Source organism: Acipenser ruthenus, chromosome 13 (assembly GCF_902713425.1).
Source record: "Acipenser ruthenus chromosome 13, fAciRut3.2 maternal haplotype, whole genome shotgun sequence".
Lineage (NCBI taxonomy): Eukaryota > Metazoa > Chordata > Actinopteri > Acipenseriformes > Acipenseridae > Acipenser > Acipenser ruthenus.
Window position 1 is genome coordinate 20966950 of NC_081201.1, and position 14218 is coordinate 20981167.

A 14218-nucleotide genomic window follows, 5' to 3' on the forward strand; every position below is an offset into this window, starting at 1 on the left:
TCGTAGAATCGTATATGGTAGCTTAAATATTACTACATTATCTATTTTCATACTAGTGTACACTACAGTTTACAAGATAGCAACAGTCAACAAGAATGTAAGGGGTTGGTAGAAAAGTGCTTCTAGTATTGAGCGCATTGATCATCAGATCATCCCAGTGCCTGTCTACAAGACTCAATATAACCTCTTCAACAGACAAAAACACAAAGTAACACAATTAAAACCTCCTACTGATTTGCCACCTTCCCTGCATCTGTGCAACACAAATAATACATCACAATAATACACAGCCTCCAGGTTCCTCTTTACAACCAGCTAATATGCATCCACAGTCACGCCAAGGAAACAGTTCCTGTCATCCTCTTATGACTGGGGAAAAAATTGCAGCAAATAAATAAATTGGTCAATGGGGGAACTGCAGCCCGTAGCCTGTTGTCTTTAATGAGAGAATATGAGAGGGATGATGTGGCAGTCAATTCACTACACTGGATAGAATGGTACAATAACAGAGGAGGAGGAAAAGCAGAAAAGGGAATGGGCAGCGGAAAAAGAGTAAGGGGAGAAGGGAAGAGGGAAGAGGAAAGGGTGGAGAGCATAGGAAAGAGGAAGGGAAGGAGGGGGGGAGAGAAGAGGAATGAAAGTTGAAAGAGTGGGGGAGGAGAGGAGAGAAAAGAATAGAGCAATGAGGAGAGGGGAAGGGGAGAAGGAGAAATAAATTAGATGGAAAGGGAGCGAGGAGGGATACTATCAGACTGCACTGTTATGAAAACTAAAGGATACCAATACTATAACAATCTTCATATTGTATATAATCTCCGATGGAGTCTAGGTACTAGTGAGGAAGACTGTTAATATCTCCCAAGTACACTCAACAGATATTATTCAACAAGAGCTTTGGGCTTGCCTTGTTTTAAGGTGCTATTTACATATATATTGATGGGTCGATTCCTTATACTGTATATATACATATACTGTATATTGATGGTTTGATTTTTTTACTGAAAAGAAAGACAGCGTTGCAAGAACACACTAGATTACTATTGATCTGTATGGTAAATATGCACTAGCTGCAGGTTCTTCCCACCTGCTTATAATAAGCATTACTATAATTTACATTAACAGCCTTCCTGCAACCTTTATAACAGTTTTGTTTGGTATGTTCCAGTTCCAAGAAATTCAATTTAAAGAGGTCATTGTAGGAATGTGTTATTGAGATACCCAAGCATGTGAATTTATTAGAAGCAAGTTTAAAAGGAAAAGGGGTAATTTAGTGCAGCAGTTGATGGGGAATAATTCACTCTAATGGAGATTCAGTTTATACCTAGATAATTTACCAAATTGATTTAATAAAGAAAGAATGTGAGGGATGGAAGATGAGGGGTCAGAGATGTACAAAAGAATATCATCTGTATAAAGTGAAAGCTTTCCCCACCCCCACCCCTCTGTCGACCAACTTTTAGAAAGAAGAGAGAAACAAAAAAAACATGAAATACATGACAAACTCTTATCTCCATGTACAATCTGCATATATAACTGGAGACTTAACAAATTCTAAACCCTCCTCGCTGAGAAGGCAGACATCCTGAGCAATACCAGAGGACATTGATGACCGTATCACTCAGTTACCACATATAACAACAGACCACGCAATGCAATAACTCAGAGACCATGTTCCATAAGGAGAAAGAACGCTATCAAGGTCTTTGGGCAGGGAGTCAATTTAATATTTTTGTATTCAATTTCATACTTTCATCTTCAGCACAAGTAATCAATGGTAATTCAGCAGAGTGAAACTACTAATAATGAACTACTACCCTCAAATATAATTAGGTTAGTATATTGAGTACAAAGTTCTAGGAAGCTTTTGTGACTGAAAAGGAAAAGAACATTGAAAACCACATTCACAAGCTAAGCCCTACATCCCTATACATATCGTATCGTATTGTATCTAAACAATAATGTTCAATGTAGAATGAAATGTGGATATTTGGAACTAGCAGATGTTAAAATTTGAAACATGGTCTGGTTCCCCCAATCATGACCTGTATGTACCTGTCTAACAATGAGCTCTGCCTGGTTTGAGATGCAGATGGCATCCTTTTAGTAAACGACTCCACTCCTTGCATAGCTGCAGAAATCTGTTCGAAACGAAAAGGAAAAAAGGAGAGATTTTGTACAGAGGTAAAGGCAGACTAATTTCAATAGATCAGTGTCTGGTATTGCTCTGGAGAGTCAGATGATCAGCTGTTAATTCGTTCCTTTGGTAATGAAGGGCACACCATTTTAAATTCTCTCTGCTCTGCCAAGCAGGAGCAAGCTGTCAGTAGTATCCATTCCTCACCACACTTATACATTCAAAATTATCAGCATGATAAAAAATGAACGTCCATGACTTATATCAAGAGTATGTACAGAATAATACAGAAAGATGTGTAGCTACGAATGGATGTCCAGATTGATGTTAATCTTAATGCCAAGTTTCATCACAATGTAATAATCGGTTTTCTAGATATATGAAAAGGTAGGTGTGACATACAGATGTGTAGAGACTGAGAGGCACCCCCATGTATCCCCCCAATCTAATACTCAGAATTTGTGCTGCTGTCACAGTGCAGTCTATTCAGGTTTTGAAAAAGATTGACTTCTCTTATTCTTCATGTAAGTCACAGTTAGTGGTTTAATGCCTTTTTTTAACAATCAGTATGTTAAGGTAACTACTGTGTTAGTAGAACATGTATGAGTCCAAGCCAAACTGCTATTGTATTTCAACACATGTATTTTACTTCTGACCAACTAGACAACGTGTGCTTTCCTAAATAAAGCCTTTGGAACCCACTCACTGTATGTTGGCAATCCATTCAAACCCTTACACAAGCAGTACAGACACTGGTAATAATATAAATAAAACACAGTAAATGATGGGCTGTATTTCTAGTTTTGACAAGTACATATGTCATTATTAATATTGTTAAATTAACTTATTCAAGAATATTTGCAAAAGAGTGGCATCCAATGGCCAATTTAATTAAGAATCATTGTAATAGTTTGAAGCCGTTGGCCACATTGAAAATGAAAACCCATAAAACTTGTGCATCACTACTTTTGTTCACTGTCATAGATTTGTACAACTATTACGAGTACTGAAGCTTACAAACACAAGCAGTACAAAGCAATGGGTGGCTTTATTCATGTGATCCCCTGAAGACAGAAGCATGAATACACACAGGAGTGGAGGTATTGTAACAAGTTCAAGGAATAATGTTCATGTTTTTTCTTTACTAATTAATAGAACAAAATACTATTAAAATACACAAATACCATAATGTATGCAAGTGTCTTTAATACAGAAAAATAAGAGACCTACAAAGTAAATGGTTATACAGTATGTAAATAAACAAGATTTACTGGAATTATGTCTTTAGCTTTGTCTTTTAATCCAGAGCCAGCATGCTTGACACTGGACAGGGCAATGTGTACTGCAGCTACTGCTTTAAGACAACACTATAAAACAATGTAAGTGTCTCAAACAGCAAGTAGAGAGAGCATACAACTTGCTCTTATGTAATGTGCTAGTTCATCACTGTTGAATGGTGCTTGAAATGAGTTCAAACAGATATACAGATAATCTCAGGAAGAACAGCCATCACGTACAACCACTACTGGGGTAATTATAATTGGTATTTGTGATCAATTGCAAATCTTTACAGCTGTCATTGTAATGATTGTTAGCTCCACCATGAGAACAAGGCATGCTGAGACTGACCACTGATCAATGTCAGGTTGAAGGGTAGTTGTAGCAATCTCAGGTGGGAAAATCACTTTACTGTTATATTGCACAGTCTAGTTCAGTCTTTAGGCAGAAGACTAGACAGAATCCTTCATGATCGTCTCCATGTAACAGCCAGCATTCTTGACCCCCGCAGTTAAAACCATTCTGAAACAGCACAGACCCAAATAAATCATATTGCAAGAATTTACCACAGGACTAGCACCAACTGAGGACACTGAAGAACAGCCTCCTCAGCAAAAGGGAGTAAGCTCTTCTTGTTAATGAAACAGACACCCCTCTCACAGAATAAAGGAATTGAATGAGAAATGGAGCACTAATTCCAAGAAGACCTCACTGATTTTTGACAGCTTTCCTGTGTTTTAAAATAAGGAGACTTCCATTTAGATGTATTGTATTGCTTTTGTTGGTACAGTACTATATTTTTTAACAAAAGTAGTATTTTAATTCAGAATGATATGATTCTGAAAATATCATTTGGCAAAACTAAAGAGACTAAGGCCTTAACGCAGGGGTGGGCAGTACTGTGAGTTAAAAGAAGAATAGAATAGTTTGTTGAAAGGAAGCTGGGATAGCTTGACCTTTTGTTTAGTTGGTTGGTTGGCCAGTTTTGTTCTGAAATGTTCTCAAAGCTATTTACTCAAAAATGTAATTCGCGCAATTGTGTTCTGAAAGTAAAAAAACACCAATTATTAATTACAGCTTCTTGAATACAGTCAGCACTCAGATATCCGTTACCCAGATACACATCAGTAGCATTTTACCGGCCTTGTATTAAGAATAAAATAATTCCCCATTATATAAGTAACAAATTAATTATTATGTATTTCTTAGCAGACACCCTTATCCAGGGTGACTTACAATTGTTACAAGATATCACATTATTTTTACATACAATTACCCATTTATACAGTTGGGTTTTTACTGGAGCAATCTAGGTAAAGTACCTTGCTCAAGGGTACAACAGCAGTGTCCCCAACCGGGGATTGCATTAAAAAGTTAATTGATTAAAAACCATAAATATCTTTATTTACAGGTAGACTTAGATCAATGACACTTACTACTGCAGAAAAACAATGGCGCTACCGTGCACGCCGTGATGCAGATCCAGAATTATTTAATTGAACCCTTAATTGAACTAATAATTTGCCTAATCAGAGCATTTAAATTATTTCTTCAATGGAGATTTTAAGTTACATATAAAATTGTATAAGGAACTTGAAATCTCCAACTTTTTATAAGCTAAACAATAAAAAAAAAGTCTAATTAAGTAAATTATTAGTTCAATTAAGGGTTCAATTAAGTAATTGAGAGACACCGGCAGACACATGGGATCTCCAGGACTAGGGCTGGGAAACATTGTTTTATGGCCATATTTGTTGAAGACATTGTTGAGCTCTTCCACTTTGATAACAGTAACATATTGCTGATGTGTACAGTGTGATATGTTACATCTTGCCTGGCTTCTCTTATTCATTGATGTCATGTACTGACAGAATTTGCATTGCTGAATGCACTGTTAGAATAATTTTGTTATATTTGAATTTTATTTTTATTACTTATTTCTTAGCAGACACCTTTATCCAGGGCGACTTACAATTGTTACAAGATATCACATTATTTCTACATACAATTACATTATTATTTTACATATTATTTTTACATACAGTTACCCATTTATACAGTTGGGTTTTTACTGGAGCAATCTAGGTAAAGTACTTTGCTCAAGGGTACAGCAGCAGTGTCCCCCACCCGGGACTGACCCCACAACCCCTCCGGTCAAGAGTCCGGAGCCCTAACCACTACTCCACACTGCTGCCCCATCAGCTGAATTTGCTGATGGGTTGCATATTGGCAATATCATTAATAATAATAATAATAATAATAATAATAATAATAATAATAATAATAATAATAATAATTCACATTCAAAATAAGCCTTCTGTTTTCCCATTATTGATGTGGAATACGTGCACAATGCTTATTTGGGCCAAGAGCATGCATTGCAAAATAGGGATTGTGCAGAATCAGCATACAGAACAGCATGCATCTGTTACTGTTCTCTGCCCCACTAGGACAACTGAGGACTGCCAACAAAAACGAATTGCACAATTTGAGTGATTATCCCTACAGAAATTAAGATAATCACATCACTTTACCAGAAGACATTATCTTCTGTAACAGAGCCTCCTGGCTCAGGTTTGGCACCTGGTTAAAGTAGACCCCAGACACAGAACTGTACGTTTTAGCTCATGTGATGGGGTACCCCCTGCCCCTGGGTGTATTATATTATTTGTTGTATTATTATTTAAAATGTATTGTTTAGGTGTGTAAAAACATGTTATTTTTTATTGTTAATTGTTTTGCAGCATGGATGGGGTTAAACCTCCTCATCTATGCTAAACTCATGCAGAATGTGACCATCTCCAGATTGATTGATTAATTTCTTACTAATTTGGAGACAGTCACATGTACATAAACCCGCAGCTTTGGCTGATCGAGGAGGGTGTGTTCAGAGGAGGAACGTTAAAAGTAAGAACTAAATTAGAGAATATAAGCAATTGCTACTCGTGCTGGATCTGGATCAGCACGACACTTGTTTATACAGTGTTTTGTTTTGTCTGTCTATTTTGGCCAACGTGCCTTTTGTTTTATAACGTGTTTCTATTATGTTCAAACCTTTTATTTTGTTTATTTATTAATAAACAAACAAAAACCTAACTCCACTCAGAGTACTAACTAAACTTTTGGTTTTCCTAAACTAAAGGGTTGGGACGGCTAAGCTGTTTTCCCAATAAAATCACTCTTTTTAATTTAACCAGGCTGGGCAAAGCCTTCACTGGTTTTCTTCTTCTAAACCGGACAGCTAAGATGTTTCCTGGTCACATACATTTTCTTCAGGTATAAACACCATACCTTCATGGTTCTACACACAGCACTTCCTCGGTTACCAGCTCCTTGGTGGTCCTCTTCAATGGAGCTTCAAGCTCCCGTTTTATTCTGTGTGGCTGTTCCCAATCCACACCAATTACCTCATTTGAGACCAGCTACATTCTCACAGATTTTTTGCAGGCTGGGGATTAACCCCATGCTTGCCAACCACCACCATAACAGACATAAACCCCACATTATTTACAGGAAGGGATCTGCCCTGCCACACTTCCTTATATATTTCCTCCTTTCTATGTATTTCCATTTTCTTTTATTTCCTAAAGGTACTTTTGTAACAATCTTTGCCATGTTTCACACATCTTCACACCTCTAACAGACTCCAGATCATCCACCACTGACAGACTAATAATAATGATGGGTGCTGTTCACAGATAGCTCTTATAGGAAGTGCTGTCATCCCTAACTGTTATAAAAATACAACCATTGACTATTCCTAATTAGTGCAATGAAGAAAGTACTAGCAGTTTTATGTTCAAAATGGATGTTGGCGAAAATACTACACCAAGAGACTTTTGAATTATTTCAGATTATGTTTTATTTGGTAGGTTGCTAGAAACAGCATGTTGATAAATCAAATCTAATTCACTGTTCATGTAGCTATATACAATGAGAAACCCCCCAAATAAAACCATGTCTTTAATCAATACACATCTAAAGCATATTAAGCTTAGTCATACTGCAGTTTAATTCGTGTTTGAGCATATGGATTATATGGAAAATAATGTAAATTAAATGGCCTGAAGTTGAATGCTAAAAACAGCAAAATCCTGGAACTCAATCTTATCTCCACCAAACACTTGATGTGCAATCATGAATAAACAAAATCCCCACTTCAGTTTGTATATCACGTGAGCCCCTGTGGAAGTTATTTTGATGGGGCGCTGGCTAGATTAATCCCAGAGGTTTGCTTTGGTTTACTGGGTTGTTTTGGGCTTCACTCAAGCACCATGTTGCTGGGTCCTGACAAAGGTCACATGGAAGGTGGAGATAGGAGAGGATTAACAGCAGAGTCAAGCATGAGTATATAGCTCAGAATGGAGCAGGGTGTGAAAAGTATCAATGGAGACGATAAAGACTATATTAGCTCTGGTCTTGAGCTCAGTATAGGACCTGCTCAGAAGACAGAATAGGGATCTAGGCTTGGCTCTGGGGCCTGTAATGTTCCGTCTGCAGTTAATAAAAGCCCCCCCCCCCCCAGTGCCTGTGCTCCAAGGTGGGGGGGTTTGTACAACAGGCCTCCTGCTTTGTTCGAGGTCAGGACTGTGTGTGGTCAGTTTTCTTTTTGTTTTCCCCTTATCTCATTTTCTGCTTTGAAAATAAATAATAAGAATGTGAGAATTAGAAAACTGTTACAAGAGGGAGATAAAATTTAAATGAAAATAAACAGATGAGAAGATATGAGAATCGTAGAAAGGGAAAGGGTTTAAGTGGGAAATGTTTTAGTATTTTTAAATTCAGCACTACTGAGTGTTCAATAGACATGGATGATACGACATGTGCCTTTGATGCTAATGGAGGGACTTTGATCTTTACAAGGTGATTTTCTCCTTAACTCTCAGCAATACACTTATAATAATTGGTATACACACTGCCATTTTCCCACTGCCATTTTCATTCCTTAACAATATCGATGCCGTCACCTTTTGATCTTTTGATTGATGAATTCTACAAATTGTTACGCTGGGTAGATTGGTATCGGTGAGGATTGCAGGCCAGAGGTAAATAAAGGGAGTCCAAGCCAAGGGATCTGGGTAAAACTATAGCACATTTATTAAGTAGTTGTAGGACACAGACCATACATAGCCAGGTCCCACGGCTCCCATAATATACATCTTTAAAAGGTCAGGCACTGTACCAATAAACTCATATTACTCTGGATTATCTTCACGCATCTCTCGTGCTCTCACTAGTAAACTGAAAATGTTGGGGGGTGACGTCACCACGCAGTATTATTTTCACTTACAACAGACACTTGTGTTCAGGTAGGCAGAGACAGGGAAAAAAAGAAACATAGTCAAACACAACCACCAGAAATCAAAACGTCAAACAAATTTGACCCACTTCAAAAATTAGGTGATCAAAACCAGCATCAAGAGAACAAAAGGAACAACATCCAAGACCCCATAAACGGTGCTGGCCAGCCAGCAAAAAAAAGGGAGGTCATGATTGTCGGGGACTCCATTGAGAAACACAGCAAGTTCAGTGTGCAGTCTGGATCCCCTTACAACAACAGTGTCCTACCTTCCGGGAGCCTTTGTCATGCACATCACTGAGAACGTGGACAGGCTCCTAGAACGAACATCGGTACAAACAACATTGGAAGAGATACCTGAGCTAGGAACGAAATTAAAAGACAAGACCAAAACTGTGGTAGTTTCTAGGATATCTTGCAAAGGACCATACGGATAGCTGGAAATAAATAATCTAAATGCATGGCTGAAATTGTGGTGCACACAGGAAGGCTTCACCTTCCTTGACCATTGAATCACATTATTATTATTATTATCCGAGAGTGATGGAGACGAATATAATATTAGTGGGTATACACTGTATAGGAAAGACAGGCAGGACAGAAGAGGCGGAGGGGTAGCGCTATACTTCAAAAATAGTCCTGAAGCCCAGGTGTTAAATCTGCATTTTACAGATAGTTTAAAAAGCGACCATGAACAAAGTACACAGAAAGAGTACTTGAAACTGCAAACACAAGTCAAAAAAGAAGTTAGAAAGGCCAAGAGAGAGATAGAAATGACATTGCGAAGGGGGCTAAAACCAATTCCAAAATGTTTTTGCAATATTATAACAGCAAAAGAACATTCAAGGAGGAAGTAAAATGTCTAAGAGATACAAATGGCAAAATAATAGATGAAGAAAATGGTTTTAGGAAAAGGAGATTGTGTCTAACCCTGCTTGATTTTTTTTCAGGATGCAACATTACCAATGGATAATTGCAAAGCATATGACATGATTTATTTAGATTTCCAGAACGCTTTTGACATAGTCCCGCATAAAAGATTAATTCTCAGACAAAATGCAGTAGGGATTCAAGGAAATGCATGCACATGGATTAAGGAGTGGTTAACATGTAGAAAACAGAAAGTACTGATTAGAGGAGAAACCTCAAAATGGAGCGAGGTAACCAGTGGACTACCACAGGGATCAGTATTAGGTCTTCTGCTCTCCTAATATACATTAATGACTTAGATTCAGGTACAGTAAGCAAACTTGTTAACACTAGAACCGCCGAAATTACTGACTAGTTAAAACCACCGCAGCGGTTCAATTGGCATCTATATTTTAAAACAGCTTCGATATGAAAATGAAAATCAAACAATCGGATACAACTTAATATTTTTATTTATGAACATCATATATAACATTTGCACAGCAAAAACACTGTATATACATTGAAAATTTTACTTTTTTCTTTTTTTTTCAAAAAGAGCACATAAATAAATATGAAAAACTATAATAAAATAAACATTACACAATAAACTACTGTGTAAACAGGTGTAGAAAGCTGTATGCACATTCAAAATAATAAAAAATAAATAACTAGCATAAAACAAAAATATAACATAACTTATGCGACGTGAATGCGCTTTGAGGGAAACAGAGTTCAAAGGCACATCTATTACAGCTGTCTAATTAGTACAATCCACACAGAAAACACGCTTTTTAACTTTACCAGTGCATGTACCACAGACTGTCTTTTCACAATGGGCGCAGACATCCAAAGTTTTCTTTCTGTTGCATTTAGCAACCTGGTATTGTCTTTTCTTCTGTGTGCCAGTGGTCTGAAGGTTGAGGGGCATTTGCAAGCCAGCTTGCGCTTCTCTGATGAAAATGTTTCTCCTGCGTAGCTCCAGGGCTAGCTGCAGAATGAAGTCCCTCCGGGAGATTGTGTTCCCAGTGCACTCCTTGTACAAAACAAAAGCCAGGTCCAAAACATTATAAAAAACAGCCACAGGCCACCTGCAAGAACCACCTTTGACAGAATACTGCCATGCCATTTGATCAAGTACATCCATACCATACTTTGTTGCGTTGTAAAATGCAACAGTCTCTGGCTTTCATTTAGCATCAGTCCCGATGGTCACTGATCTGTGCAGAGAGCTTAAAATAATAATAATAATAATAATAATAATAATAATAATAATAATAATAGTAATAATAATAATAATAATATGATGTGTAGAATGACTTTAATCAATGTTTCAAGCACTCAACAGGATTGTGTTCTTTCACAAAGACTTTGATTGTATTACAAAGGCCAGACTAAGTTGTCCTGGTGCCCACAACCACCAAGTGGCATAGTCTGCCAAAACAGTTGTCCCATGACACCCCTACCTCTTGTGACACTTGCTCTGTCGCAGAACTGTGAGGGGAAACTCTCATTGCATCTTCCTGTCTGCCTGGCCACCTGCCTACCTGCTGGCCCGCCTGTCAGAAAAGTGGCTTACTGTAGCCATTACCATTTGTCCAGTGTCATCATCTATAAGTTCATTAGAAAAGTGATGATTATTAATTAGGCGTTCCTGCCTTGTGGAGCTAAGAATGGAAGAAGTGGTGTGTGAAGTAGGAGCACTTCAATTACACAGTGAGCTGAAAACATCAAACCATTGCATTCATTTAAAAGGGTCTGCCATGGATTTTCAGATTTAAAGCAGCAACATTTTAAATGGTCCTCTTTTGATCACAGAGCCAAATGTGGCAGTAAAACTAGAGGACATTATTTTTTGTTCATTAGAATGCATTCAAGTGCTCTGCTACAATAAAAGACCTTTGATTTATGAAGTGATCGTAAAGTCTTTAATATAAGGGCAATTTACATTCTCCACTGTCATTGTCTGTAACAAGGATTAGTATAGAAATGCTGAAGCGTGTTAAGCACGAGGTTTGGCTTTTAATGTCAATCCTGATTAGATTTAGACACTTAAAAAGGCAGAGGTCATTAACTTTGAAGCAGTAAGACCAAAGTGAACCTGGCGGTACGGTTCAGTCATTTGGGTATCACTAGATATTACTTCCCATTCATATCAACATGAAATAACCTGCTGGACTGACATTTAGGTGCCAAGCAATTTAGAAGTTGAAAGCAGGCATATTACGTGAGATATTTCAGATGTCACACTGCTCTGGAGAGATTAGTTAAGCAAAGACAGTCAGAGTAAAATGCTAAATTAGGATGAAGATCAAATTGTACATGTTTAGTTATTACAGCATTTTTTTTTAACTTGGCTCATTAAAAATAGTTCACTTTTCCTTTTAAACGTATTTTGCAGTGTTATATAACATGAGGCTAGGTGGCACAGTGGGTTAATGCTTTAAGCCAGGTTTAAATCCATTTTAGGTCACATTATACAAATCTACGTGATTAATACTCAACACAGTTTTGAAGGCTGACAATCATACTACTGTGGATGTATGTTACGAACATAATTTCATGAGCTTCTCTCAGGCTTTGTACCAATCTTTTTTTTTTTTTTTTTTTTTTAACAAATGCAGCATAAATATATCTGTACAATATGTAGCTGTTAATGTAAGCCATGTAGCAATGTAATTTACTTGGGCTGTGCAGCTATTAATGACACCAAAACAAGCCTTTTAAAAACGTGGTCATTTCTCTACAAAAAAGCTTCTCCTTTATTGTTAGTCCTTGTAATAGGGCAGAGGCTGGGCATAAACTGGTAACCCTCCATGCCACAGGAAAGAGCTGGGCTCTTCTGCATTCATGGTTATAGAGCTTTGAACCTCATCTCACTGACTGGGGACGGAATTCGTAACGTCAGTGCATCACGCAACACTACCCGTTACACCCTCATCTATACAATTGAGTTCCCAGTGATTTAAAAGCTGATCGGAAGCAAATTTCCCTTTCACCCAGGACACTGACATTTTTACTGCTGTACTGCCAGGTTGTGCAATAAACTTACACAAAACTTGTTGTGAAACTAGCAAATGCCACTGATTCGCAGTGTACACATAGCTTAATAGTACTTGAGCCAAGACCTGAAATGCCATCAATCGATGCCACTTGGGGTGGCAAATTCTAGTAATGTTTTTTGAATAAGTATATGTCTCTAGATGATTTTTACATGTGATAACCTTTGCAGAATGGTAGCTTAGTGATGGTAATCAGCTGCTATTATTTATTATTATTATTATTATTATTATTATTATTATTATTATTATTATTATTATTATTATTATTATTATTATTTATTTCTTAGCAGACACCCTTATCCAGGGTGACTTACAATTGTAAGCAACCATTTAACCTACTGATTTAACTTAATGAACATACATAAGAATTATACAATGCAGGCAATTGAAGAAATGGTTCATATAACAACCATGGCATTCACAATACAACATTTTAAGTGAAGAAACTTGCCATTTGTGTTTGTCAGAGATACAACATTCTTATACTTGTCTACCATTGCCTGTAAACTGTAAAATGTAATGATATAATGTATAAAACAATAAACTGTATTGTTTAGACATTATCCTAATCATCATCATCATCATCATCATCATCATCATCATCATCATCATCATCATCATCTAAATCTTCCAAATTAGTTTGCATATCCTCATCCTCATTTTCATCCTCATCATTCTTCTGGTTTGCACAGTTTTGCAGCTTCAGCTACACTTCAAACTGTTATAAATGCAACACATTATTTATTATTTATCTTGCAGCAACAGACACAGTTGCATTTCATAAGTTCCAGAACAGCTTTGGGTGCTGGTGAACCATCTACTGAATGTCCAAATTCTGTGATGGTCCATACACAACTTGTGGGATCTTTTTCAAATTCCAGTTTGATAGTTAGCATACTGTGCATGCTATAATAACTAGTCTTTGCAAGGAGGAAGCTGACCAGAGTCAATTTTTCCTGTTTACGCACAGAAGAGCTGCTAGCTTTCATTGACATCAGATGTTGTGCTTGTTGGGCATACACACAACAGGTGAATGACTGCAAATTCTCAAACAGCTCCAGTGAAACTTCCCAAGACTGTCCAAGTTCACCAAAAGTTTGCTGATATGTTTGCTCTTTTTGCAAGAGTTTGAAGGCTCCTATCTTTCCCTTGCCAGCAAAGGCACTAATAATATCGCATCTGGAAAATGCATGACCAATCAACGCTGTGCATAACTTTCTGATAAATTGAGCAAGATATAGAATTGCTGAATGCAAGACAGAAAACAAGAGTATCTGTGTCTCCAGCAGTGATTACGACTGCTTTGTACCCATCACTTGAGACATGTAGTGCATGAAGAAGAACATGAGTGTCTGCTTCCTCATGTGTTGATTTGAGCTCCGCGATTTCCTCCCAGTGCTCTTTGGTTAGCTTGAAGTGTACATAACTTTGTCATTAAGTTTCTCTCTGTAATCTGGCTCTGTAATCCATTCTTCAATCAATAATTTGATGAGGCTGGCCTTGTTGAATGAGCTACTCAATAATTATGACCAGCAG